Here is a 22,864-nt window from a genome sequence, read left to right on the forward strand (position 1 = left end):
CGATGGATCCTGTAACTAAGGCTCCGATCACATCTACAAGACGTCACCAACCACGACCGATGGATCCTGTAACTAAGGCTCCGATCACATCTACAAGACGTCACCAACCACGACCGATGGATCCTGTAACTAAGGCTCCGATCACATCTACAAGACATCACCGACCACGACCGATGGATCCTGTAACTAAGGCTCCGATCACATCTACAAGACGTCACCGACCACGACCGATGGATCCTGTAACTAAGGCTCCGATCACATCTACAAGACGTCACCAACCACGACCGATGGATCCTGTAACTAAGGCTCCGATCACATCTACAAGACGTCACCAACCACGACCGATGGATCCTGTAACTAAGGCTCCGATCACATCTACAAGACATCACCGACCACGACCGATGGATCCTGTAACTAAGGCTCCGATCACATCTACAAGACGTCACCGACCACGACCGATGGATCCTGTAACTAAGGCTCCGATCACATCTACAAGACGTCACCGACCACGACCGATGGATCCTGTAACTAAGGCTCCGATCACATCTACAAGACGTCACCGACCAATGGATCCTGTAACTAAGGCAGCGATCACATCTACAAGACATCACCGACCACGACCGATGGATCCTGTAACTAAGGCTCCGATCACATCTACAAGACGTCACCGACCAATGGATCCTGTAACTAAGGCAGCGATCACATCTACAAGACATCACCGACTACGACCGATGGATCCTGTAACTAAGGCTCCGATCACATCTACAAGACGTCACCGACCACGACCGATGGATCCTGTAACTAAGGCTCCGATCACATCTACAAGACATCACCGACCACGACCGATGGATCCTGTAACTAAGGCTCCGATCACATCTACAAGACGTCACCGACCACGACCGATGGATCCTGTAACTAAGGCTCCGATCACATCTACAAGACATCACCGACTACGACCGATGGATCCTGTAACTAAGGCTCCGATCACATCTACAAGACGTCACCGACCACGACCGATGGATCCTGTAACTAAGACTCCGATCACATCTACAAGACGTCACCGACCACGACCGATGGATCCTGTAACTAAGGCAGCGATCACATCTACAAGACATCACCGACTACGACCGATGGATCCTGTAACTAAGGCTCCGATCACATCTACAAGACGTCACCGACCACGACCGATGGATCCTGTAACTAAGGCTCCGATCACATCTACAAGACATCACCGACCACGACCGATGGATCCTGTAACTAAGGCTCCGATCACATCTACAAGACGTCACCGACCACGACCGATGGATCCTGTAACTAAGGCACCGATCACATCTACAAGACGTCACCGACCACGACCGATGGATCCTGTAACTAAGGCTCCGATCACATCTACAAGACGTCACCGACCACGACCGATGGATCCTGTAACTAAGGCTCCGATCACATCTACAAGACGTCACCGACCACGACCGATGGATCCTGTAACTAAGCCTCCGATCACATCTACAAGACATCACCGACCACGACCGATGGATCTTGTAACTAAGGCTCCGATCACATCTACAAGACGTCACCGACCACGACCGATGGATCCTGTAACTAAGGCTCCGATCACATCTACAAGACGTCACCGACCACGACCGATGGATCCTGTAACTAAGTCTCCAATCACATCTACAAGACGTCACCGACCACGACCGATGGATCCTGTAACTAAGGCTCCGATCACATCTACAAGACGTCACCGACCACGACCGATGGATCCTGTAACTAAGGCTCCGATCACATCTACAAGACGTCACCGACCACGACCGATGGATCCTGTAACTAAGCCTCCGATCACATCTACAAGACGTCACCGACCACGACAGATGGATCCTGTAACTAAGGCCCCGATCACATCTACAAGACGTCACCGACCACGACCGATGGATCCTGTAACTAAGGCTCCGATCACATCTACAAGACGTCACCAACCACGACCGATGGATCCTGTAACTAAGGCTCCGATCACATCTACAAGACGTCACCGACCACGACAGATGGATCCTGTAACTAAGGCCCCGATCACATCTACAAGACGTCACCGACCACGACCGATGGATCCTGTAACTAAGGCTCCGATCACATCTACAAGACGTCACCGACCACGACCGATGGATCCTGTAACTAAGGCTCCGATCACATCTACAAGACGTCACCAACCACGACCGATGGATCCTGTAACTAAGGCTCCGATCACATCTACAAGACGTCACCGACCACGACAGATGGATCCTGTAACTAAGGCCCCGATCACATCTACAAGACGTCACCGACCACGACCGATGGATCCTGTAACTAAGGCTCCGATCACATCTACAAGACGTCACCGACCACGACCGATGGATCCTGTAACTAAGGCTCCGATCACATCTACAGACGTCACCGACCACGACCGATGGATCCTGTAACTAAGGCTCCGATCACATCTACAAGACGTCACCGACCACGACCGATGGATCCTATAACTAAGGCTCCGATCACATCTACAAGACGTCACCGACCACGACCGATGGATCCTGTAACTAAGGCTCCGATCATATCTACAAGACGTCACCGACCACGACCGATGGATCCTGTAACTAAGGCTCCGATCACATCTACAAGACGTCACCGACCACGACCGATGGATCCTGTAACTAAGGCTCCGATCACATCTACAAGACGTCACCGACCACGACCGATGGATCCTGTAACTAAGGCTCCGATCATATCTACAAGACGTCACCGACCACGACCGATGGATCCTGTAACTAAGGCTCCGATCACATCTACAAGACATCACCGACCACGACCGATGGATCCTGTAACTAAGGCTCCGATCACATCTACAAGACGTCACCGACCACGACCGATGGATCCTGTAACTAAGGCTCCGATCACATCTACAAGACGTCACCGACCACGACCGATGGATCCTGTAACTAAGGCTCCGATCATATCTACAAGACGTCACCGACCACGACCGATGGATCCTGTAACTAAGGCTCCGATCATATCTACAAGACGTCACCGACCACGACCGATGGATCCTGTAACTAAGGCTCCGATCACATCTACAAGACGTCACCGACCACGACCGATGGATCCTGTAACTAAGGCTCCGATCACATCTACAAGACGTCACCGACCACGACCGATGGATCCTGTAACTAAGGCTCCGATCACATCTACAAGACGTCACCGACCACGACCGATGGATCCTGTAACTAAGGCTCCGATCACATCTATGAGACGTCAGCGACCACGACCGATGGATCCTGTAACTAAGGCTCCGATCACATCTACAAGACGTCACCGCCCACGACCGATGGATCCTGTAACTAAGGCTCCGATCACATCTACAAGACGTCAGCGACCACGACCGATGGATCCTGTAACTAAGGCTCCGATCACATCTACAAGACGTCACCGACCACGACCGATGGATCCTATAACTAAGGCTCCGATCACATCTATGAGACGTGAGCGACCACGACCGATGGATCCTGTAACTAAGGGACCGATCACATCTACAAGACGTCACCGACCACGACCGATGGATCCTGTAACTAAGGGACCGATCACATCTACAAGACGTCACCGACCACGACCGATGGATCCTGTAACTAAGGCTCCGATCACATCTATGAGACGTGAGCGACCACGACCGATGGATCCTGTAACTAAGGGACCGATCACATCTACAAGACGTCACCGACCACGACCGATGGATCCTGTAACTAAGGCTCCGATCACATCTAGAAGACGTCACCGACCACGACCGATGGATCCTGTAACTAAGGGACCGATCACATCTACAAGACGTCACCGACCACGACCGATGGATCCTGTAACTAAGGCTCCGATCACATCTATGAGACGTGAGCGACCACGACCGATGGATCCTGTAACTAAGGGACCGATCACATCTACAAGACGTCACCGACCACGACCGATGGATCCTGTAACTAAGGCTCCGATCACATCTAGAAGACGTCACCGACCACGACCGATGGATCCTGTAACTAAGGCTCCGATCACATCTATGAGACGTGAGCGACCACGACCGATGGATCCTGTAACTAAGGGACCGATCACATCTACAAGACGTCACCGACCACGACCGATGGATCCTGTAACTAAGGGACCGATCACATCTACAAGACGTCACCGACCACGACCGATGGATCCTGTAACTAAGGGACCGATCACATCTACAAGACGTCACCGACCACGACTGATGGATCCTGTAACTAAGGCTCCGATCACATCTATGAGACGTCACCGACCACGACCGATGGATCCTGTAACTAAGGCTCCGATCACATCTACAAGACGTCACCGACCACGACCGATGGATCCTGTAACTAAGGCTCGGATCACTTCTACAAGACGTCACCGACCACGACCGATGGATCCTGTAACTAAGGCTCCGATCACATCTATGAGACGTGAGCGACCACGACCGATGGATCCTGTAACTAAGGGACCGATCACATCTACAAGACGTCACCGACCACGACCGATGGATCCTGTAACTAAGGCTCCGATCACATCTACAGGACGTCACCGACCACGACCGATGGATCCTGTAACTAAGGCTCCGATCACATCTACAAGACGTCACCGACCACGACCGATGGATCCTGTAACTAAGGGACCGATCACATCTACAAGACGTCACCGACCACGACCGATGGATCCTGTAACTAAGGCTCCGATCACATCTACAGACGTCAGTGACTGATGGATCCTGTACCGGAGTCTCTGTCGCTCCTCTCCTCGGTGCTGCCGTCACTCAGGTGCTGGTACACGCTCAGTACTGAGCCGCCTCCCGCTCTCTGTACATTCGGCCTCTGCTCAGTAGAGCCGCGCTATGTGGGGTGAAGGACCTGTGGCGGTGACGTCAGTATCATGTGATAGGGGCGGGGCTCAGTACTGTGTAGGGTGAAGGACCTGTAGCGGTGACGTCAGTGTCATGTGATTAGGGGCGGGGCTCCGTGCTGGGCGCTGTTCTCTGTATCTGGAGCAGTGTTCTAGGACGGTAGACGCTTTTCCCAGGTGTGACGTCACTGGCGGTGGGCGTGTTGTGGGCGGGTGTTAGTTTTTATTGGTTTGTGTTTATTTTTGTTATAGGGATAATAGTGCAGGGGAGGAGGTGATGCTCGGGGGAGGGGGGGAGATGATGCTCGGGGGGGGAGGGAGTTGATGCTCGGGGGGGGGAGGGGAGGTGATGCTCGGGGCCGGTGGGGGGAGGGGAGGTGATGCTCGGGGCCTGTGGGGGGAGGGGAGGTGATGCTCGAGGCCTGTGGGGGGAGGGGAGGTGATGCTCGGGGCCGGTGGGGGAGGGGGGTGATGCTCGGGGACGGTGGGGGGAGGGGAGGTGATGCTTGGGGCCTGTGGGGGGAGGGGAGGTGATGCTCGGGGGGGGGGGAGGGGATGTGATGCTCGGGGCCTGTGGGGGGAGGGGAGGTGACACTCGGGGCCTGTGGGGGGAGGGGGGTGATGCTCGGGGCCGGTGGGGGAGGGGAGGTGATGCTCGGGGCCTGTGGGGGGAGGGGAGGTGATGCTCGGGGCCTGTGGGGGAGGGGGGTGATGCTCGGGGACGGTGGGGGGAGGGGAGGTGATGCTTGGGGCCTGTGGGGGGAGGGGGGTGATGCTCGGGGGGGGGGGAGGGGATGTGATGCTCGGGGCCTGTGGGGGGAGGGGAGGTGATACTCGGGGCCTGTGGGGGGAGGGGGGTGATGCTCGGGGCCGGTGGGGGAGGGGAGGTGATGCTCGGGGCCTGTGGGGGGAGGGGAGGTGATGCTCGGGGCCTGTGGGGGAGGGGGGTGATGCTCGGGGACGGTGGGGGGAGGGGAGGTGATGCTCGGGGCCTGTGGGGGGAGGGGGGTGATGCTCGGGGCCGGTGATGCTCGGGGCCTGTGGGGGGAGGGGAGGTGATACTCGGGGCCTGTGGGGGGAGGGGGGTGATGCTCGGGGCCGGTGGGGGGAGGGGAGGTGATGCTTGGGGCCTGTGGGGGGAGGGGGGTGATGCTCGGGGGGGGGGGGGAGGGGATGTGATGCTCGGGGCCTGTGGGGGGAGGGGAGGTGATGCTCGGGGCCTGTGGGGGGAGGGGAGGTGATACTCGGGGCCTGTGGGGGGAGGGGGGTGATGCTCGGGGCCGGTGGGGGAGGGGAGGTGATGCTCGGGGCCTGTGGGGGGAGGGGAGGTGATGCTCGGGGCCTGTGGGGGAGGGGGGTGATGCTCGGGGACGGTGGGGGGAGGGGAGGTGATGCTTGGGGCCTGTGGGGGGAGGGGGGTGATGCTCGGGGGGGGGGGAGGGGATGTGATGCTCGGGGCCTGTGGGGGGAGGGGGGTGATGCTCGGGGCCGGTGGGGGAGGGGAGGTGATGCTCGGGGCCTGTGGGGGGAGGGGAGGTGATGCTCGGGGACGGTGGGGGGAGGGGAGGTGATACTCGGGGCCTGTGGGGGGAGGGGAGGTGATGCTCGGGGACGGTGGGGGGAGGGGAGGTGATGCTCGGGGCCTGTGGGGGGAGGGGGGTGATGCTCGGGGCCTGTGGGGGGAGGGGAGGTGATGCTCGGGGCCTGTGGGGGGAGGGGAGGTGATACTCGGGGCCTGTGGGGGGAGGGGAGGTGATACTCGGGGCCTGTGGGGGGAGGGGAGGTGATGCTCGGGGACGGTGGGGGAGGGGAGGCGATGCTCGGGGCCTGTGGGGGGAGGGGAGGTGATGCTCGGGGCCGGTGGGGGAGGGGGTGATGCTCGGGGACGGTGGGGGGAGGGGAGGTGATGCTCGGGGCCTTTGGGGGGAGGGGAGGTGATGCTCGGGGGGGGGGGGGAGGGGATGTGATGCTTGGGGCCTGTGGGGGGGGGGAGGAGGTGATGCTCGGGGGGGGGAGGGGATGTGATGCTCGGGGCCTGTGGGGGGAGGGGAGGTGATGCTCGGGGACGGTGGGGGGAGGGGAGGTGATGCTCGAGGCCTGTGGGGGGAGGGGAGGTGATGCTCGGGGCCTTTGGGGTTAGGGGAGGTGATGCTCGGGGCCTGTGGGGGGAGGGGAGGTGATGCTCGGGGACGATGGGGGGGAGGGGAGGTGATGCTCGTGGCCTGTGGGGGGAGGGGAGGTGATGCTCGTGGCCTGTGGGGGGAGGGGAGGTGATGCTCGGGGCCTGTGGGGGGAGGGGGATGATGCTCGGGGCCTGTGGGGGGAGGGGAGGTGATGCTCGGGGCCTGTGGGGGGAGGGGAGGTGATGCTCGAGGCCTGTGGGGGGAGGGGAGGTGATGCTCGGGGCCGGTGGGGGAGGGGGTGATGCTCGGGGACGGTGGGGGGAGGGGAGGTGATGCTCGGGGTCTGTGGGGGGAGGGGAGGTGATGCTCGGGGCCTGTGGGGGGAGGGGAGGTGATGCTCGAGGCCTGTGGGGGGAGGGGAGGTGATGCTCGGGGCCGGTGGGGGAGGGGGGTGATGCTCGGGGACGGTGGGGGGAGGGGAGGTGATGCTTGGGGCCTGTGGGGGGAGGGGGGTGATGCTCGGGGGGGGGGAGGGGATGTGATGCTCGGGGCCTGTGGGGGGTGATGCTCGGGGCCGGTGGGGGAGGGGAGGTGATGCTCGGGGCCTGTGGGGGGAGGGAGGTGATGCTCGGGGGGGGGGGAGGTGATGCTCGGGGGGGGGGAAGGGAGGTGATGCTCGGGGGGGGGGAGGTGATGCTCGTGGGGGGGGGAGGTGATGCTCGGGGGGGGAGGGAGGTGATGCTCGGGGGGGGGGGAGGTGATGCTCGGGGGGGGGGGGGGGAGGTGATGCTGGGGGGGGGGAGGGGGAGGTGATTCTCGGGGGAGGGGGAGGTGATGCTCGGGGCCTGTGGGGGGAGGGGAGGTGATGCTCGGGGGGGGGGGGAGGGGATGTGATGCTTGGGGCCTGTGGGGGGGGGAGGAGGTGATGCTCGGGGGGGGCAGGGGATGTGATGCTCGGGGCCTGTGGGGGGAGGGGAGGTGATGCTCGGGGACGGTGGGGGGAGGGGAGGTGATGCTCGAGGCCTGTGGGGGGAGGGGAGGTGATGCTCGGGGACGATGGGGGGGAGGGGAGGTGATGCTCGGGGCCTTTGGGGTTAGGGGAGGTGATGCTCGGGGCCTGTGGGGGGAGGGGAGGTGATGCTCGGGGACGATGGGGGGGAGGGGAGGTGATGCTCGGGGACGATGGGGGGGAGGGGAGGTGATGCTCGGGGCCTGTGGGGGGAGGGGAGGTGATGCTCGAGGCCTGTGGGGGGAGGGGAGGTGATGCTCGGGGCCGGTGGGGGAGGGGGTGATGCTCGGGGACGGTGGGGGGAGGGGAGGTGATGCTCGGGGTCTGTGGGGGGAGGGGAGGTGATGCTCGGGGCCTGTGGGGGGAGGGGAGGTGATGCTCGAGGCCTGTGGGGGGAGGGGAGGTGATGCTCGGGGCCGGTGGGGGAGGGGGGTGATGCTCGGGGACGGTGGGGGGAGGGGAGGTGATGCTTGGGGCCTGTGGGGGGAGGGGGGTGATGCTCGGGGGGGGGAGGGGATGTGATGCTCGGGGCCTGTGGGGGGAGGGGGGTGATGCTCGGGGCCGGTGGGGGAGGGGAGGTGATGCTCGGGGCCTGTGGGGGGAGGGGAGGTGATACTCGGGGCCTGTGGGGGGAGGGGAGGTGATGCTCGGGGACGGTGGGGGGAGGGGAGGTGATGCTCTGGGACGGTGGGGGAGGGGAGGCGATGCTCGGGGCCTGTGGGGGGAGGGGAGGTGATGCTCGGGGCCGGTGGGGGAGGGGGTGATGCTCGGGGACGGTGGGGGGAGGGGAGGTGATGCTCGGGGCCTTTGGGGGGAGGGGAGGTGATGCTCGGGGGGGGGGGGGGAGGGGATGTGATGCTTGGGGCCTGTGGGGGGGGGGAGGAGGTGATGCTCGGGGGGGGGAGGGGATGTGATGCTCGGGGCCTGTGGGGGGAGGGGAGGTGATGCTCGGGGACGGTGGGGGGAGGGGAGGTGATGCTCGAGGCCTGTGGGGGGAGGGGAGGTGATGCTCGAGGCCTGTGGGGGGAGGGGAGGTGATGCTCGGGGCCTTTGGGGTTAGGGGAGGTGATGCTCGGGGCCTGTGGGGGGAGGGGAGGTGATGCTCGGGGACGATGGGGGGGAGGGGAGGTGATGCTCGTGGCCTGTGGGGGGAGGGGAGGTGATGCTCGTGGCCTGTGGGGGGAGGGGAGGTGATACTCGGGGCCTGTGGGGGGAGGGGGATGATGCTCGGGGCCTGTGGGGGGAGGGGAGGTGATGCTCGGGGCCTGTGGGGGGAGGGGAGGTGATGCTCGAGGCCTGTGGGGGGAGGGGAGGTGATGCTCGGGGCCGGTGGGGGAGGGGGTGATGCTCGGGGACGGTGGGGGGAGGGGAGGTGATGCTCGGGGTCTGTGGGGGGAGGGGAGGTGATGCTCGGGGCCTGTGGGGGGAGGGGAGGTGATGCTCGAGGCCTGTGGGGGGAGGGGAGGTGATGCTCGGGGCCGGTGGGGGAGGGGGGTGATGCTCGGGGACGGTGGGGGGAGGGGAGGTGATGCTTGGGGCCTGTGGGGGGAGGGGGGGTGATGCTCGGGGGGGGGAGGGGATGTGATGCTCGGGGCCTGTGGGGGGAGGGGGGTGATGCTCGGGGCCGGTGGGGGAGGGGAGGTGATGCTCGGGGCCTGTGGGGGGAGGGGAGGTGATACTCGGGGCCTGTGGGGGGAGGGGAGGTGATGCTCGGGGACGGTGGGGGGAGGGGAGGTGATGCTCTGGGACGGTGGGGGGAGGGGAGGTGATACTCGGGGCGTGTGGGGGGAGGGGAGGTGATGCTCGGGGACGGTGGGGGAGGGGAGTGATGCTCGGGGGGGGGAGGGGATGTGATGCTCGGGGCCTGTGGGGGGAGGGGGGTGATGCTCGGGGACGGTGGGGGAGGGGAGTGATGCTCGGGGCCGGTGGGGGAGGGGAGGTGATGCTCGGGGCCTGTGGGGGGAGGGGAGGTGATGCTCGGGGACGGTGGGGGGAGGGGAGGTGATGCTCTGGGACGGTGGGGGGAGGGGAGGTGATACTCGGGGCGTGTGGGGGGAGGGGAGGTGATGCTCGGGGACGGTGGGGGAGGGGAGTGATGCTCGGGGGGGGGAGGGGATGTGATGCTCGGGGCCTGTGGGGGGAGGGGGGGTGATGCTCGGGGACGGTGGGGGAGGGGAGTGATGCTCGGGGCCGGTGGGGGAGGGGAGGTGATGCTCGGGGCCTGTGGGGGGAGGGGAGGTGATACTCGGGGCCTGTGGGGGGAGGGGAGGTGATGCTCGGGGACGGTGGGGGGAGGGGAGGTGATGCTCTGGGACGGTGGGGGGAGGGGAGGTGATGCTTGAGGCCTGTGGGGGGAGGGGATGATGCTTGGGGACGGTGGGGGGAGGTGAGGTGATGCTCGGGGCCTGTGGGGGGAGGGGGGGTGATGCTTGAGGCCTGTGGGGGGAGGGGATGATGCTTGGGGATGGTGGGGGGAGGGAAGGTGATGCTCGGGGCCGGTGGGGGGAGGCGAGGTGATGCTCGGGGCCTGTGGGGGAGGGGAGGTGATGCTCGGGCCCTGTGGGGGGAGGGGAGGTGATGCTCGGGGCCTGTGGGGGGAGGGGAGGTGATGCTCGGGGATGGTGGGGGAAGGGGAGGTGATGCTCGGGGACGGTGGGGGGAGGGGAGGTGATGCTTGAGGCCTGTGGGGGGAGGGGATGATGCTCGGGGACGGTGGGGGGAGGGGAGGTGATGCTCGGGGCCTGTGGGGGGAGGGGGGGTGATGCTCGAGGCCTGTGGGGGGAGGGGATGATGCTTGGGGACGGTGGGGGGAGGGAAGGTGATGTTCGGGGCCGGTGAGGGGAGGTGATGCTCGGGGCCTGTGGGGGGAGGGGAGGTGATGCTCGGGGCCTGTGGGGGGAGGGGAGGTGATGCTCGGGGACGGTGGGGGAAGGGGAGGTGATGCTCGGGGACGGTGGGGGGAGGGGAGGTGATGCTTGAGGCCTGTGGGGGGAGGGGATGATGCTCGGGGACGGTGGGGAGAGGGGAGGTGATGCTCGGGGCCTGTGGGGGGAGGGGGGGTGATGCTCGAGGCCTGTGGGGGGAGGGGATGATGCTTGGGGACGGTGGGGGGAGGGAAGGTGATGCTCGGGGCCGGTGGGGGAGGGGAGGTGATGCTCGGGGCCGGTGGGGGGAGGGGAGGTGATGCTCGGGGCCTGTGGGGGGAGGGGAGGTGATGCTCGGGGCCTGTGGGGGGAGGGGAGGTGATGCTCGGGGACGGTGGGGGGAGGGGATGATGCTTGGGGACGGTGGGGGGAGGGGAGTTGATGCTTGAGGCCTGTGGGGGGAGGGGATGATGCTTGGGGACGGTGGGGGGAGGGGAGGCTCGGGGCCTGTGGGGGGAGGGGAGTGATGCTCGGGGCCTGTGGGGGGAGGGGGGTGATGCTCGGGGCCTGTGGGGGGAGGGGAGGTGATGCTCGGGGACGGTGGGGGAAGGGGAGGTGATGCTTGAGGCCTGTGGGGGGAGGGGATGATGCTTGGGGACGGTGGGGGGAGGGGAGGTGATGCTCGGGGCCTGTGGGGGGAGGGGGGGTGATGATTGAGGCCTGTGGGGGGAGGGGATGATGCTTGGGGACGGTGGGGGGAGGGAAGGTGATGCTCGGGGCCGGTGGGGGGAGGGGAGGTGATGCTCGGGGCCGGTGGGGAGGTGATGCTCGGGGCCGGTGGGGGGAGGGGAGGTGATGCTCGGGGACGGTGGGGGAGGGGAGGTGATCGGGGCCTGTGGGGGAAGGGGAGGTGATGCTTGAGGCCTGTGGGGGGAGGGGATGATGCTTGGGGACGGTGGGGGAGGGGAGGTGATGCTCGGGGCCGGGGGGGTGATGCTTGAGGCCTGTGGGGGGAGGGGATGATGCTTGGGGACGGTGGGGGGAGGGGAGGTGATGCTCGGGGCCGGTGGGGGGAGGGGAGGTGATGCTTGAGGCCTGTGGGGGAGGGGATGATGCTTGGGGACGGTGGGGGGAGGGGAGGTGATGCTCGGGGCCGGTGAGGGGAGGTGATGCTCGGGGCCTGTGGGGGGAGGGGAGGTGATGCTTGAGGCCTGTGGGGGGAGGGGATGATGCTTGGGGACGGTGGGGGAGGGGAGGTGATGCTCGGGGCCGGTGGGGGAGGGGGGGGTGATGCTTGAGGCCTGTGGGGGGAGGGGATGATGCTTGGGGACGGTGGGGGGAGGGGAGGTGTTGCTCGGGGCCGGTGGGGGGAGGGGAGGTGATGCTTGAGGCCTGTGGGGGGAGGGGATGATGCTTGGGGACGGTGGGGGGAGGGGAGGTGATGCTCGGGGCCTGTGGGGGGAGGGGGGTGATGCTCGGGGCCTGTGCGGGGAGGGGGGTGATGCTCGGGGCCTGTGGGGGGAGGGGAGGTGATGCTCGGGGACGGTGGGGGAAGGGGAGGTGATGCTCGGGGCCTGTGGGGGGAGGGGGGTGATGATTGAGGCCTGTGGGGGGAGGGGATGATGCTTGGGGACGGGGGGGGGGAGGGGAGGTGATGCTCGGGGCCTGTGGGGGGAAGGGGGTGATGATTGAGGCCTGTGGGGGGAGGGGATGATGCTTGGGGACGGGGGGGGGAGGGAAGGTGATGCTCGGGGCCGGTGGGGGGAGGGGAGGTGATGCTCGGGGCCGGTGGGGGGAGGGGAGGTGATGCTCGGGGACGGTGGGGGGAGGGGAGGTGATGCTTGGGGACGGTGGGGGAGGGGAGGTGATGCTCGGGGACGGTGGGGGAGGGGAGGTGATGCTCGGGGCCTGTGGGGGAAGGGGAGGTGATGCTTGAGGCCTGTGGGGGAGGGGATGATGCTTGGGGACGGTGGGGGAGGGGAGGTGATGCTCGGGGCTGGGGGGGTGATGCTTGAGGCCTGTGGGGGGAGGGGATGATGCTTGGGGACGGTGGGGGGAGGGGAGGTGAGGTGATGCTTGAGGCCTGTGGGGGAGGGGATGATGCTTGGGGACGGTGGGGGGAGGGGAGGTGATGCTCGGGGCCGGTGGGGGGAGGGGAGGTGATACTCGGGGCCGGTGAGGGGAGGTGATGCTCGGGGCCTGTGGGGGGAGGGGAGGTGATGCTTGAGGCCTGTGGGGGGAGGGGATGATGCTTGGGGACGGTGGGGGAGGGGAGGTGATGCTCGGGGCCGGTGGGGGAGGGGGGAGTGATGCTTGAGGCCTGTGGGGGGAGGGCATGATGCTTGGGGACGGTGGGGGGAGGGGAGGTGTTGCTCGGGGCCGGTGGGGGGAGGGGAGGTGATGCTTGAGGCCTGTGGGGGGAGGGGATGATGCTTGGGGAGGGGAGGTGATGCTCGGGGACGGTGGGGGGAGGGGAGGTGATGCATGAGGCCTGTGGGGGGAGGGGATGATGCTTGGGGATGGTGGGGGGAGGTGATGCTCGGGGCCGGTGGGGGGAGTGGAGGTGATGCTCGGGGCCGGTGGGGGGAGGGGAGGTGATGCTCGGGGCCTGTGGGGGGAGGGGAGGTGATGCTCGGGGACGGTGGGGGAGGGGAGGTGATGCTCGGGGACGTGGGGGAGGGGAGGTGATGCTCGGGGCCTGTGGGGGTAGGGGAGGTGATGCTTGAGGCCTGTGGGAGGAGGGGATGATGCTTGTGGACGGTGGGGGAGGGGATGCTCGGGGCCGGTAGGGGAGGGGAGGTGATGCTCGGGGCCGGTGGGGTGATGCTTGGGGCCTGTGGGGAGAGGGGGGGTGATGCTTGGGGCCGGTTGGGGAGGGGGGGTGATGCTTGGGGCCTGTGGGGGGAGGGGGGTGATGCTTGGGGCCTGTGGGGGGAGGGGGAGTGATGTTTGGGGCCTGTGGGGGGAGGGGGGGTGATGCTTGGGGCCTGTGGGGGGAGGGGGGGTGATGCTTGGGGCCGGTGGGGGAGGGGAGGTGATGCTCGGGGCCGGTGGGCGAGGGAGGGTGATGCTTGAGGCCTGTGGGGGGAGGGGATGATGCTTGGGGCCGGTGGGGGAGGGGGGGTGATGCTTGGAGCCGGTGGGGGAGGGGGGCTGATGCTTGGTGTCGGTGGGGGGAAGGGGTGCTGATGCTTGGGGCCGGTGGGGGGAGGGGTTCCTATGCTTGGGCCCGGTGGGGGAGGGGGGGTGATGCTTGGGGCCGGTGGGGGGAGGGGAGGTGATGCTTGGGGCCGGTGGGGGGGAGGGGTACTGATGCTTCGTGTCGGTGGGGGTAGGGGAGGTGATGCTTGGGGCCGGTGGGGGGAGGGGTTCCTATGCTTGGGGCCGGCGGGGGAGGGGGGGTGATGCTTGGGGCCGGTGGGGGAGAGGGGGTGATGCTTGGGGCCGGTGGGGGGAGGGGAGGTGATGCTTGGTGTCTGTGGGGGTAGGGGAGGTGATGCTTGGGGACGGTGGGGGGAGGGGTTCCTATGCTTGGGGCCGGTGGGGGGAGGGGGTGATGCTTGCACAGCATCGCCTTACAGTTTTTGCACATCATCATCGCTGTCCCCGATGGGGCTCACAATCTAATTTCCCTATCAGTCTTTGGAGAGTTGGAGGAAACCCACGCAAACACGGGAAGAACATACAAACTCCTGGCAGATGTCGTCCTTGGTGGGATTTGAACGCAGGACCCCAGCGCTGCACTGCTAACCACTGAGCCATCGTGCTGCCATGGATATATATATATATATATATATATATATATATATATACACTGCTCAAATAAAGGGATCACAAAGCACAGAATATAACTCCAAGTAAATCAAACTTCTGTGAAATCAAACTGTTCACTTAGGAAGCAACACTGATTGACAATCAATTTCACATGCTGTTGTGCAAATGGAAGAGACAACAGATGGAAATTATTGGCAATTATCAAGACACCCTCAATAAAGGAGTGGTTCTGCAGGTGGGGACCACAGACCACATCTCAGTACCAATGCTTTCTGGCTGAGGTTTTGGTCACTTTTGAAGGTTGGTTTTGCTTTCACACTCGTAGCATGAGACGGACTCTACAACCCACACAAGTGGCTCAGGTAGTGCAGTTCATCCAGGATGGCACATCAATGCAAGCTGTGGCAAGAGTTTCCTGTGTGTCACCGTAGTGTCCAGAGGCTGGAGGCGCTACCTGGAGACAGGCCAGTACACTAGGAGACATGGAGGGGGCCGTAGGAGGGCAACAACCCAGCAGCGGAACCGCTACCACAGCCTTTGTGCAAGGAGAAACAGGAGGAGCACTGCCAGAACCCCACAAAATGACCTCCAGCAGGCCACAAAAGTGCATGTGTCTGCACAAACGGTTAGAAACCGACTCCATGAGGATGGTCTGAGTGCCCGACATCCACAGATGGGGGTTGTGCTCACAGCCCAACATTGTGCAGGACGCTTGGCATTTGCGACAGAAAACCAGGATTGGCAAATTCGCCACTGGCGCCCTGTTCTCTTCACAGATAAAAGCAGGTTCACACTGAGCACATGTGACAGACGTGACAGAGTCTGGAGACGCCGTGGAGAGCGATCTGCTGCCTGCAACATCCTTCAGCATGACCGGTTTGGCAGTGGGTCAGTAATGGTGTGGGGTGGCATTTCTTTAGAGGGCCACACAGCCTTCCATGTGCTCGCCAGAGGTAGCCTGACTGCAATTAGGTACCGAGATGAGATCCTCAGACCCCTTGTGAGACCATATTCTGGTGCGGTTTGCCCTGGGTTCCTCCTAATGCAGGACAATGCCAGACCTCATGTGGCTGGAGTGTGTCAGCAGTTCCTGCAAGATGAAGGCACTGAAGCTATGGACTGGCCGCCCGTTCCCCAGACCTAAATCCGATTGAGCACATCTGGGACATCATGTCTCGCTCCATCCACCAATATCACATTGCACCACAGACTGTCCAGGAGTTGGCGGATGCTTTGATCCAGGTCTGGGAGGAGATCCCTCAGGAGGCCATCCGCCACCTCATCAGGAGCATGACCAGACATTGTAGGGAGGTCATACAGGCACGTGGAGGCCACACACACTACTGAGCATCATTTCCTTCTCTTGAGGCATTTACACTCACGTTGGATCAGCCTGTAATTTCATTTTCCACTTTGATTTTGAGCATCATTTCAACTCCAGACCTCCGTGGGATATTAGTTGTGATTTATGAAAAAGTATAGATATAAACACTGGCGCTCAGCAAATGACTGACCCGAGGGTAAGCTTTGCATAAAGAGCTGCTGGTTATTGAAGCAGGTTCTGTGTGTGCCTGCTAGAAAGCAAAGCCAAAAAAAAAAAGAATATATCATCGCGCTACTCCATACATGTGTAAAGCCAAATTGTGAAGATGTTAAATATGCAAATGAAGAGAAACTTACTGCGGTTATGCCAAAAGGATGGATCTGATGAGTGGTACTTAGTTTAGTGAGGTGATGATCCCAACAATTGGTGGGAGAGGGTATGATCTCTCTGAATTGCCTTGAGGTGGTATGACCGCTAGAAGATCGATAGTGGTGGATAGTTGGTGGTGAATCCTTTAATAATGCGTGAATATGCTGTTATTCAGATGTGGATATAGTATCCTGTTAGGTTGCCCTGTGTTGATCCTGGGTGTGAGGAGGACAAGTGGTGTGCCTGCGTCCGGAAGATTAACCGCTGTGCTGCAGAGGGTGACCGCAGTCGGTGTGCGGGAACCGCTGCACTGAACGCTGACAATGATTACAGGTGCCCCGGCTGTAAGCACGCTGTGTATGTGGCGGAAATGGGATGGGCGGGGTTTCAGAGTGACGTCACCAATTGAGAGGACGGGTGTGCAGAAGGAACAAGAAACCAACGCGTTTCGAGGGATAGCCGCCCTCTTCGTCAGGGTAGTTGCTGCCTGCGACTTACATCGTCCTTATTTAGATGCAGGGTCATCTTTTTTTAAAGTGTTTGGAGTTTAATGAGGGTAAATAAAGAAAAGTTAGTGGACTTGTCACGATTCACACCCCCACGTCACAGATCGGGGTGACTTTAGGCCAACAGATGGCTATCACATGTGCAGGGGGGCTTATCTTAGTTATCCCTCCACTCCACAATGTGATGAAAAAACACACACAAGGCTATTGACCTCTTAGTTTACAGCAGGGGCTTATTTTAGGTATCCCACTGCTCTTCAATATACCACGAACTGCAGGGATTTATGTATATCCCACTTACAGTTCCCCTTGAAACTGGCAGCTCTCTGGCGCCCCCTTACTCTCAGGTCAGACTAGGTACTGCACCTGGGGTAATTAGTCACCAGAAAGGCTGCCTGCTATGTACTGGCTATTGGGCACGCTGCAGCAAGGAGATATAACTACTCCCGCTCAGGCATGAAGAATAATTATCAACGCCACAGTCGCTACAACGACACCCAAAGGCCTGCACACGGTATTGCTGCCACCAGCTTCGATTAAACTGGTCCGAAGCCAACCCAAAACAGTAGCGTAACTCCCTTCAGAAGACTTAGGGTACGTTTTAGAGCAGGAAGAACGAAAACTAGTTATATATATATTTTACTCTGTTAGAATTAAGGCAGTGTCTATAAAAAGTTGTTACAATATGAGACAATTGGAATATGTACAAGGTAAATTATAAAATAAACAGGGATTAAATAAGAAAAGGTACAACTCACATGTTCTCAGTTCATATCAGGCAAAACCATGCTGGTGGGCGGAGCTCCCCAAATGTCCCAGTGCATGAGGACGCTGGTTAGGAACAACTCTTCAAGTCAGACTCACATAGGCTCCAGCAGACAGACAGACTTATAGCTCAACCTGATGACATCACAGAAAGGGGTTGGTTTTCTCAGACCCTCCTCTATCTTCAGCTTAACTAAATTTAACCTAAATTTGTCTAATGCCTGTAACTCCGCTGCAGAACATGTCATAGTCATAACAAACCCAGCATTTATCTTGTATTAGGATTTGCTCTCTATAGATACTAATCTCAGGCTAGTAGGGACACTCCATTCCAGTGTAATCCGTACTCTGTCCCTTTTGGAACTAGAAACCCACGTTTACCGTGATGGATAGGTGCGCCGATGGACTTTAGCAATATGTATTTATTATTCTCTTAGCCCAATTCGTTGGCCCAATAGCTTATCATATTAGAACAAAGGACTTCATGTTTTACGAGAACTTCTAAACCAGTTTCTGCTAGTGCAGTTGTGAGGGGTACGAGAAACTTTCCACTGCAGCTATGCCAGTCGTAAATACCTTTCTTCAATAAAACTTCCCCACATACATTGACAAGGCAAGCTAAACACAGTGAAGGGGGGGTCAATGCCCACCTTATATGTGCTGGCAGAGAAACTAAACTTATATGATATTTCATACAATATCTTGACACCTCCGCGTTTGGTGTGCGCTGCTGAGGCAGAACCCCTTGGTATGCCTCCGTGCGCACCTCAGTAGGTTCACCCTGGTGGGACAGTCCATCTGCATTTCCATGCTCCCTGCCCGTTATGTGTTCAATGGTGAAGTCAAACTGCTGAAGGGCAAGGCTGCAGCGTAGCAACTTGCCGTTGGTTCCACACATGGCGTTTAGCCAGCACAGAGGGTGGTGGTCGGTCACCACAGTGAAGGTGCGACCGTACAAGTAGGGCTGCAAACATTGCAGGACCCAGACTATGACCAGGCACTCCTTCTCGATGGTGGAGTAGGCCACTTCCCTCGGCAAAAGTTTCCGGCTCAGGTACAACAGGGGGTGCTCTTGGTCCTCCGAGTCAACCTGGCTGAGAACAGCACCGAGGCCAAACTCGCTGGCGTCAGTCTGTACCAAGAACGGTCGACTGCTGTCGACTGCTTTCAACACAGGGGCGTTGCACAGTGCTGTTTTCAACGCCTGGAAGGCCCCCTCACAGCCGTCGGTCCAGTTGACGATGTGGGGTAGCTTCTTCCTGGTGAGATCTGTCAAGGGTTTTGCCAGGCTACTATAGTGCTGTACAAAGCGCCTATAGTACCCTGCAGTGCCAAGGAAGGACATCACCTGTTTCTTGGTCCTGGGGGTGGGCCAGTTCACGATCACTCCCATTTACTCAGGCTCTGGCTTTAGGGTGCCCCCGCCTACCCGGTGCCCCAGGTAGTGGACCTCACTCATGCCCATCTGGCACTTTCCCGGCTTGATAGTCAGTCCAGCTCGGTGAATTCACCTGAGCACCTCCTTGAGATGCTGCAGGTGTTCATCCCAGGAGGAACTGAAGATGGCAATGTCATCCAAGTACGCCGCGGCATACTCCTCCAGTCCCTGAAGCAGGAGGTTGACCATCCACTGGAAAGTGGCAGGGGCATTCTTCAGCTGAAGGGCATGACTGTGGACTCGTACAGTCCGAAGGGTGTGATAAAGGTGGACTTCTCCTGCGCCTCGGGGCTCAGGGGAATCTGCCAGTATTCTCGACTCAGATACATTATGGTCAGGTACTCTGCGCCAGCTAACCTCCCCAGCAGCTCCTCGATGCTCGGCATTGGGTGCGCGTCAGAGGCTTTGATGGCGTTGAGCCCCCTCTAGTCCACGCAGAACCGAGTGGACCGGTCTTTCTTTGGTACGAGAACTACAGGTGAGGCCCACGCGCTCTTTGACCGTCAAATCACCCCCAGCTTGTAGCATCTCATCGATCTCCTGGCGCATAACCTGCTGCACCTGGTCAGAGATTCGATAGGGTGTTCGCCGTAGTGGGGCATGATTCCCGGTGTCCACCTCGTGTACTGCTCAGTCCTCCCAGGTCGGTTGGAGAACACGACCCGGAAGGGTTCCAGTGTGGTTTGCAACTGCAACCGCTGGGTTCAGTTAACAAGGCGCTTACCTCCACGTCCTCAATGGACCCACCGGCCTTGGCTTGGGCCAGCATGTCCAGGAGAGTTTCTTCCTCCCCGTCTTCGGGTAAGCTGCAGACCGGTAGGACGAAAGGTTCACATTCGTGATGAGTCTTCATCATGTTGACATGAAAGGCCTTTCGCCTACCCCGAGCGTGGTCAAGCGTGACCACGTAGGTGACCGGGTTGAGCTGGTGGATGACGTACGGGTCCTCCCAGGCTGCCTGAAGCTTATCCTTTGGTATGGCGACCAGCATCCACACCTTTTGACCCATGTGGTATGTCTGCTCCCGGGCGTTCTGATCGTACCAGTGCTTCTGGTCAGCCTGAGCCTGCGTCATGTTGTCATGCACCAACTGCGTCAAGGTCTGCATCTTGTCACGGAAGCGCATGACATACTCCACTATGGACACTTCGGAAGGGTTTGGCTCCTCTTCCCACTATTCTCTTACTAACCCAAGGGGTCCCTGGACTCGCCTGCCATACAGGAGCTCAAATGGGGAGAACCCTGTCGAGGCCTGCGGAACCTCTCGGTAAGCGAATGGCAGGTGTGGGAGGTACCGCTCCCAGTCACGCCCTTGGGTCTCAACCAGCATCTGTTTGAGGGTACCATTGAAGCGTTCACACAAGCCATTGGTCTGTGGGTGATACGCACTCGATACCAGGTGCTTCACCTGCATTCTCTTACAGAAAGCCTCTGTGAGACATAAATTAGGTCCCTTGATCAGTAAGCATTTCCCTGGGAAATCCTACACATGAAAAGATGGCCAACAGGGCATCCGCCACCTTATCTGCCCTAGTTGACGACAGAGCTACTGCCTCTGGGTACCGGGTAGCGTAGTCTACCACAGTAAGGATGTATTGCTTTCCAGAGCTGCTGGAGACAACCAGCGGGCCCACAATGTCCACCGTGATTTTCTGGAAAGGCTCCTCTATCACTAGAAAAGGGATCAGGGGAGCCTTAACAGCAGGCCCCGCCTTCCCCACTCTTTGACAGGTGATACAGGAGCAGCAGTGGTTTGACACATCTGTCCCCATCTTAGGCCAATAGAAGTGTTGAGACAGCCGGGCCTTAGTTTTGCTGATCCCCAAGTGTCCAGCTAGCGGGATCTCATTGGCAATCCGTAACAACTCACCCAGGAATTGCTGCGGGACAACCAGCTGTCTTTCCCTCAACCACTCCTTTTGTGATTCTCCCGGTACTGTCTCCCGGTATAACCTTCCTCGTTCCTAGAACACCCTCTCCTTATCAATCACAGAGGTGGGCGTCTCGGCGAGTTGTCTCAAACTCTCAAGGCTCGCATCTGTGTGCAGAGCGGCCTGAAACTCCTAGGGGAAGCCAGAAGTGACGTCAGGGTCCCTTCCCCAAGAAAACCCTCTGGGACCTGCTCTGGGTCCACCTCTGGTTCAGTCACAATGATGACTGAGGAGGGTCCGGAAGGCAGTTATCTGCGTTCCGGGCACTCTGACTGCGGGTGACAGCAGCTACGTAGGCTGTCTCCCCGGGGATTTCTGCAGACCAATCAGCCGACGCTGCTATGGGCTCTACCTCCCCATCCACCCCCAACACTCCAGGGGCAGTGCTACATATGGGCCAGTTACGTTCCTCTGTGGCACTGGTCAATTTCATGGCATCACCTTCCTCACGGTTCCCATGCTTCTCCCCATTCCCTGTAGCACCGACACTTGCCCCTGTTAGGGGTTCCTCATCCGTCTCACTCCGCAGAGCGACGTGGCTGGGCACGCCTGTACCTATGGACACATTAACCTTTGCAGAAAAAGCGTTATCAGGATCAGTTGGCATAGGTACAACATTTTCACCATCAATCCTAAGGAAAAAATGGTTATCAGATGCATCATTACAAGATAAAGCATGGTCAGGTAACACATGCGATTTCCCATCATCATCATCATCATCATCAGGGTTAATGTTACCCTTATTAGCAGATTGGGGAGGGGTGTCAGGAACGTAGTATGAAACCATCCTCCCCAAATCAGTCTCCAACAAAACATCAGTGGGCAAATTATCAGACAACCCCACTTCCTTCACCCCGCTCCCGGCACCCCAATCAATATAAACTCGGGCCATTGGTAAGGGACAGCTGATGCCCCCAATCCCAGTGACAGTTAGGGTTTTCCTCGGAATAATCTTTTCAGGGGCCGCCAGTTCGGGTCAGATGAGGGTTCGTTCAGCCCCGGTATCCTTGAGGCCTGTAGCGACATGGCCCCCTACGGTGACGTGCTGCACGTTGTCACACACCCTCCCAACCACACCACCCACCAAAAGAACTGCTGCACCGCCCGCAGGAGAGACAGCACTACAGTAAGCGTTGTCCCCCCGCGTGTGGTGCTGAAGCCTGTATTCATCCCTTCTTCCCAGCAGCGTTCGCTGGAAAGGAATGAAAAATCTTTTTTCTTTTCCCTTAAAAATAAAGTTTGTGCGTCCCCTCCCACGTGCGCCCCAAACCCCCACCCCCCCACCCCCGCTTGCCAGGAAATACTCACTGACACCCAGCTCCAGCGATGTCTCCTCTCAGCGCCGGCAGCAGGCCCTGCGTGAGCGGTCACGTGGTCCCGCTCATTACAGTGAGGAATATGCGCATATTCCTCAATGTAATGGGCGGGACCACGTGACCGCTCACACAGCACAGGGGCGAACACCCTATCGAATCTCTGACCAGGTGCAGCAGGTTATGCGCCAGGAGATCGATGAGATGTTACAGCTGGGGGTGATTCGACGGTCAAAGAGCGCGTGGGCCTCACCTGTAGTTCTCGTGCCCAAGAAGGATCGGACCACCCGGTTCTGCGTGGACTACAAGGGGCTCAACGCCATCAAAGCCTCTGACGCGCACCCAATGCCGTGCATCGAGGAGCTGCTTGAGAGATTCACCTTTTGCATTGATGAACTGAAATAAATTCACTTTTTAATATTCTACTTTTGTGAGAAGCACCTGTATCTATATATATAATTGCCTAAGGGTTTTTCCGTCTGTCTGTCTGTCCTGGAAATCCCGCCTCTGATTGTTCGAGGCCGCCAGGCCTCGACCAAT

General features: G+C 60.2%; 1 protein-coding gene across 2 annotated transcripts in view; it reads right to left on the reverse strand.

The window, feature by feature from the left end:
* Positions 1-22,864, reverse strand: part of LOC138657437 (zinc finger protein ZFP2-like) — a 492,419-nt gene that overhangs the window by 57,648 nt on the left and 411,907 nt on the right. The window contains exon 1 of one of the 2 annotated variants that reach the window (XM_069745229.1): positions 4,784-4,917. The exons of the other annotated variant lie outside the window; for it this stretch is intronic. The gene's annotated coding sequence lies outside the window, so the exon portion shown is untranslated. Of the gene's footprint in view, positions 1-4,783; positions 4,918-22,864 lie in introns of those variants that run through there. 2 annotated transcript variants of the gene reach the window in all.

Source organism: Ranitomeya imitator, chromosome 1 (genome assembly GCF_032444005.1).
Source record: "Ranitomeya imitator isolate aRanImi1 chromosome 1, aRanImi1.pri, whole genome shotgun sequence".
In the NCBI taxonomy this organism is placed as follows: domain Eukaryota; kingdom Metazoa; phylum Chordata; class Amphibia; order Anura; family Dendrobatidae; genus Ranitomeya; species Ranitomeya imitator.